Genomic DNA, 6,905 nt, shown 5'->3' on the forward strand with positions numbered 1-6,905 from the left:
TCAGGTTTGGTCCTTAGCTTCAAGGCTTGGTCCCAGGGAATCGAGAAACATCTCAAGCTTCAGGATAAGGATCAGGGTTGGCAAGTCTGCCCCTCTGGGTCTTCTTGCTCTGCCTCTGTACAATGCCTAAAACCATGGGGATGTGGTGGCCTAGGTGCTACCGTAATACACCTAATAAATGTCCAGTACCTAACACAGAGGGGTCCTGGTCCATGGGAAGGTAGCCTACATGCTTCCGTAATTCACCCAGTAAATAATCTTCAGTGCTTAGAACAGCTGTATCCTGGTCAATGACTGGGGCTCCTAAGTGCTACCATAATACACCTAATAAATACTATACCGTGCCCAGTGCAGCGGGGGCCTGGACCATGCCTGGGGCTGTCCTAATTGCTACTATCATTGAGGTAGACCATCTGTGCTGGACACAGAACTTTCTCAGGGCCTGATCCCAGGCTGGAACAAACTCCCCAGTGACTACAGACCATTCCAAACCTCCCCACCCTTCATTCCAAGCATCAGGGGCATTTCTTTGATCTTGCCTTCTCAAGCATAGAGCTGTTTGTGTGTGTGTGTGTGTGTGTGTACACACATACAAGAGGGTCTCTCACCTTTGTTGCTCCTGCAAGCAGAGCTCACAGCACATGCCATGGGTTCCTTGCATCTGTTCACTCCCCACCCCACAAGCTCCCTATGTATCTATCCCATCCCTCTCTCTTCGTCCCATTGCAGAATGCGTGAGTGGAAGGTGCTCAGATACTCCAGTGATGAGCGCTGTCTAAGACCCAATGTTGAACAGGGAGCACTTCACCCTCAGATGCCACATCTCTGCGTTTCTTTGGGGCAAGTCATCTGCAAGGACTGAACTTTAGCAAAAAGCCTCTCTCTGCTTTCTGAGCTAGAGGGCCAGGTTCGGGGAGTTTAAATGGTCCAAAGCCCATTGCAGGGCTCTGCTTCTATTGCAGAAGATTTGTCTGTGCCTGTGTCAGGGTTGCAAACCCATGTGTAGGCTGGGTGAGACGTTCCTCTGGCCAGCAGAATGTGACGTAGCCTTCTCAGAGTTGGACAAAGGATCCTGTGACTGCTCCTGTCTGGGCCTACCCAGGTTTCAGACCCCCTTTCTTATTGGACACAGATGGCTCGGGGGCAATATTGACACAAGAACACAAAGCACCGGGGAGGGCCAGAGCTTATTACAGCCGAAGTCCAAAGTCCAGTGGTATGATTTCACAATATCGAGATGGCCTTGCTGAGATGCGAACGACAAGCACGTCCCAAAGCAGAGAGCAAAGAATTAGTGCTCAATGGGGACGGGTGTGATTAGGAAGAAGTGGCTGTCTCCTCTCTCTCCCCATAACTTGCAGATATGAAAATGTCCCTGGCTCACCTGTTGGACCAGTGAATGGGGGGTGTGGGGGTTTACAGGAATGGACTCCAGAACATCGAAAAGCTTCCCAAATAGAGGATCTCGATATCAACGTAGACTGGAAAATCATTTGGCAAACACAGCCACCGTGGAAGATAGCTTTTACTGTAGTATGGGGAGGGGATGTTGTCTGCTCACAGCAGGAACACTCCCGTCTCCGATGCAATATTTTGTAAGATCAAATCTGAGTTGGTGTGAAAACATCCTGACAGAAAGATGCTGTGTCAATATAGAAATACTTAAGACCGTATCATTGGTAATTTGCTAAATTATGTCTTCTCTGAGAGGGGAGGGTAATTTTCTGGGCTGGATCAACCCTAATTCAAACTGCCCTTCGTTCAGGATACATGTAAGAAACAAACCATCAAGCTCCTTTATGAAATGGCTAGCGGAAACCATGGGAGCCGCTGCTCAAAATGCAGGTCATGAAAGACCCAGTCAGAAACTGAGCTGTGGGCGGGGGAGGGGTTTTCTGGGTGCTCCGAGTGTGAACAGAAGGAAAGAGAAGTCAGCAAGGAAACACTAGCTACAGAAGCAGTGAAAGCCTGACACTGACTAAAAGGTGAGAGAGGTTTTGGAAAGAGTGCTAGCAAGAAAGGGGGTTGGGGGTGGGAGCAAAGAAACTGTCTCCTGCTATTTGATTCCTGCAGTGTTCAGGGAAACAGGATTTTGTATGTTCTTTACAAACAATCAGGACTGCATCCAAGGAATACCTGACTCCATCATTAATGTAACCTTCTAACTGAAAGGCCCTGAATATTGCAGAATATAGGCCACGAGGCCCTGAATATTGATGAACCACTCAATGCAAAAGGGACAAAGCCATTTAGAAATGTGCCCTAAGGAAGAGGCTGATAGCTGCCATGAGATGGGTCTTTGATTTATTGACAAAGCTGATAGGAGTGTTAAGCACCTTTCTTTCAGACTAAATTGAAGGAGTAATTAAATGTCCCTTTATGTAGTGAGAGCTGGAAATGGGAAGCCATTGCCCAAGCCAGAAAGGGACAAGAGAAGGCCACTCAGAAGTTTAAACCATAAGGAATGAGGGACTTTGATACCCAGAAAGATACAGGAGTCCCAGAAGGATCAATTCTGTCTAGTCCTTTTCAATATCTACATGCAACTGCGAGGTGAACTGGTCAGATGGATTCAAGTGCAAGCAATATGCAGATGAGACACAGCTCTACAAACCCTTGCCCACACACCAACACACCACTACCACCAAAAATGGCCAGTGCTTGGATGAGATCAACTCATGGTTAAGAACAGCTGGCTGAAGATGAACCCAAGCAAGACAAGGGGTGTTGCTGGTGGGCAGAGGAAAGTCCTTTCAAGAGTTCACAGCCCTGGCACAGTCTCCTGCAGTTGAACAAGCACCCACACAATCAGTCAGTTCCGTCCATAGTCTAGGAGTACTCTTGGATTCCCTGTTGACGCTGATCTCTCACATAGCAACATTTGTGGGTAACCTTTCTGACCATCTGTGGCAGTCTAGAACACTCTATCCCACCCTGGTGGACAAAGACCTGGCCTCAGTTATACACCTATTCACCACCTCTCAGCTGGACTACAGTAATGTGATGGACCATCACCTGGGCATGAAGCCATCGGTGTATAGGAAACTCCAACTAGTCCAGAATACTGCAGAACATCATTCCCCAGTATGGGATACCACATGGGAATCTAACCCATCCTGTACTCTCTACACTGTCTTCCCTGAGAGTAGACTCAAGTTTGAGACCTCAGGTTTTTACCTTCAGGATGCTCCATTGCCTATGTCAAGGGTATCCATGAGAAATGGGTGCAATCACGGTCAAGTGGCCACTCATTAGCATATCTGAGTCTGTGGGGAACGGATCAATCCACTTTGCATTGTGGAAAGCTCCAGCAGGGAAGAGACCAGGCTGGAAAGTTCTCCATCAGACTTCCTGGCACCTTCCCCCACAGCTGGGGCATCATTTTCTCAGGAGGATACATCTCAAAACTGCCCTAGACTATAAAGGAGAGGGGGAAAGTCCCGCAAGGGATTTTTCACCTAAGATGCCAAAGGAGTTGAGCACGTTGGACTTTGTGGGAGATCCTGAGTAGGGGGTGGGCAGCCGTCTAGCTGGAAGGATGTGTGGTAAGAATCTTACTTTGAACCAAGACTGTAGTTTTGTTAAACCTGAGTCACTAGAAAGGGGTTTTCACTTCATTTACTTGTAACCATTTCTGACTTTATCCCTGACCCGTGAACTCACTTAAAGGCTTTCTCATTTTGATGAAATAAACTTCTTTTGCTTTTATTCTAAATCAGCCATGTGCTGTGTTTTCCTAGAAGTGAATATTCACTCCAGTTAAAGGAACAAACTGTTAGGCTTTTGTCTCTTTAAAGAAGCCATTGTCTGTATCAAAAAGAAAAAAGTGGGTGATCAGCACCCACCCGCCAATCAGCTGTTTGGTGGGAGGCGCTGGGGGAGAGGGCGAAGCAGGGGTGGGAGGAGGCGGAGTGAGGGAGGGGCGGGCTTGAGGGAGGGCATGGGAAGAAGTGGGGTGGGGTGGAGCACCCACCTAGGAAGAAGAAAGTCGGCACCTGTGGTCTGTATTACTCCTCTGACTGTCCCGGACAGGGCTGGACATTTCAAGGCAGAAGGTTTTGGGGAAATTTGGGACTGGGGGTATGTTGGGGTCACTTGTCTAGCAGTAACCAAGGCTGGCGGAGACCAGAGTAGGGCTGTAACGCACAGGCGGCTGGAGTCAGAGTCGCTGGCTGGGAGCATCCAGACAGGGAGCTACAGCAGTTGAGCATTTTAAAGCTCTCAAGGTTACAGGACAAGCGATGCCACAACTTCTAGCTGGTCTGAATTGCAGCCCAGAAGGTGACCATAGCCTTATGCTTATTGACAAGTTACTTTCCCATGGGATACGGTAGCTCTTGCCCTCTGGTTAGCTCTTGCAGCTCTTGTCCAGTTCAAAAAGCTGAGATCCAACTGCCATGAGACTGATCGAGTCTCTCCTCCATATTGGACAACCACTTGGGCCATTTCTTCTGCTTTTATGCAGTCACGGTCTCAGTCTCTTAGCCGGGGGGCCTCTCTTCTGAGTGCTTGCCCGGTGTGTGTGTGTGTGTTTGTCTTTGGAATTCTCCAGCTTGCATCTAGTCCAGATTGTAAACGTCGTCTGTTGCCACAGGTGTCCATTGTTCTCATATTGATTGGCTCCGTTCTCATCCTCTCCCTTCTCCGGTGGTGGGTTTTGCTCCAGGTAGATTGGGGACACAATAGCCAAGCTGTCACATAGCTCTAAAATTGCTTCCTATACAAACATCTCACAACAATTGGCGACTTCTTACCTTTTGTCAGAGACCTCCACGACCCGCTTCAGTGAGGTGTTCTGACCTGGAACATCAGGGGCTTTGTCTTATATACGCAACTATACCCCCCCCCAAAAAAAAAAACTTTCCTGATTTTTCACACTTGCTATCTGGTCACCCTAGGGGTAATATACATGCCTGGGGGGTCTCTGTGTTACAGCTGTTCTGGAATTCCTGTAGGTCCCAGACCAGGTGGCTCCTTTCTCTTCCTGGCTGCAGAGTGTCCTCTGGGCCGAGCAGGGTCTTTTCTGAGGCTGCTGCAGCTGGGACCTTGCAGGGAAATGCAGGGCCAGAGCCACCAGGAACCATTTTCCTGCCAGCAACCCCACTACCCTAGCTTCTTTCCCAGGGCCTCCCCCTACCTGGTGTTCCAGCATATCTTTCTTTAGGATTCCAGCACTGGCTAGATGGACCTCAGTGTGCTCCGGTCTGGGGAGTCCTGTGTTTCTATCTCTTTCTATGGCACTGCCTTTATCCCAGCTGGGTCAGTAGCCATGTGATCCCTTCACCTGAAAACCCTTTCCGGGCCTGTGCCTGCTTTACAGAGCTGTCTCACCCAAACACCAGCTTTGTGTAAACGGGGCACCATGTACACATACATTTTTCCATCTGTCAGGGTGTAGGGGAGGGGGGAATTGAGCTCAGAAAGGTGTCAGTAGTGCACATCTCGCAAATCTACAGCCTAAAAAGGATGTGAAATTGATGTGTGAATTTCTCAGCTCGGCCCCCTCACTCTGACTCAAAGGCTGGGCATGAAGAAGCTAGGTTTTTAATTAGATTGAGGGCGGATATGACTCCTGTGTCAGAGAAAGATGGAGAGAGCTAGAGATACTCCAGTCAGCATTAGGTCTCTGTGGGTCCTCGCTATAAACCTTATTTATCCTCCCCCACCCCGCTCCAAGTTGTCTCCTGCTCTGTCTTGAAACCACTTTGTGCCTCTCTCCCTGGTCAAAGTGGCCCCCTGTCATGCCAGGCAGTGCACGGAGCCCGGCCGAGAGCTGGGGACCCCCGTTGGGCTGGGATGCTGCATCGAGCCCGACTAAGGTCCAAACTGTGCTGGGTGCTGCACAGACGCACAGTGAGAGACGACCACTTCCCTAAAGAATTCAGTCTAAGTAGACAAAGGAAGGCTTATTATCCTTAGTTGGGGAAAACAGAGTCCCAGAGAGATTCAGTAACTTGTGCAATATCATACAAGGAGACTGCAGCAGAGTCAGGAGCAGGACCTAGGTTCCTGAGTCCAGTTTAATTCCTGAACCACAAGCCCAGCCTGTCTCTGTAGTGGGCTCCCTGGTCTGTCAAATTTAATCGAGAGACAAGCAATAGAAATATGCAGCCTACAGTGGTCAGTAGGGGATGATGCCTTTTCTATCGGGGTATCTGGAAACACCATATAGGATTCTGGTGCAGGAAGAGAATTCTCTGTTGCTCTAGGATGGACCCCAAAACGGCCAAAGGACTGTGACCCTTTCCCATTCAGGCCTGCATGATCTGTGTCCTTCTCTTCAAACACCATGCGCCCAGGGTTTAGATTGTGTCTTTGACAGATGCTCTGAGACAATGTAGACAGCCCCGTGCGCAGGAAAAGATGGGTTTGAATAGTGGCTGAGCTAGATGTTTTCCCTGCACATTTCCTGCTTTGGGGATTTCCCCCAATACTGGGTCCTACCCCAAAGGCAGCTGAACAAGCTCCAGAGGAGGGATCCCTGTACAAATGCTCAGCCTAGAAAGCATGCTGTTGTTGTTGTTGGTTGTTGTTGTGCGGGTTTAGGGGCACTGGGAAATGCATGAAGGTCCCGTTGTGTGTTTTTTGAATGGGGAACAGGGTCCTGGCTCTGGGTGTGGCTTTTCCACTTTCCCTTTTGCCGCAGCTGGTCCTGGATCACATGTCACAGGCTGGGGGGCCAAATGGCCTCTGGGGCTGGGTTCCAGATAAGCAGGGTTGGCTTCAGGCAAAATGGCGCCCTGGACGAACTCGTCCTTGAGTGCAGTTGGAGAACAGCAGCGTGGGGCGCAAGGCGCGAGAGCCAGCTTCTGGCCCCAGATCCGAGCCCGGCTGCACACGGAGGAGTTTCTGAGCCTGGGGGTTCCCCCGGCCATTCGCCCCGACCATCTAGCTGGAGGAGAGCG

This window comes from Lepidochelys olivacea (genome assembly GCF_965140295.1).
Source record: "Lepidochelys olivacea isolate rLepOli2 genome assembly, chromosome: 6".
Classification (NCBI taxonomy): Eukaryota; Metazoa; Chordata; order Testudines; family Cheloniidae; genus Lepidochelys; species Lepidochelys olivacea.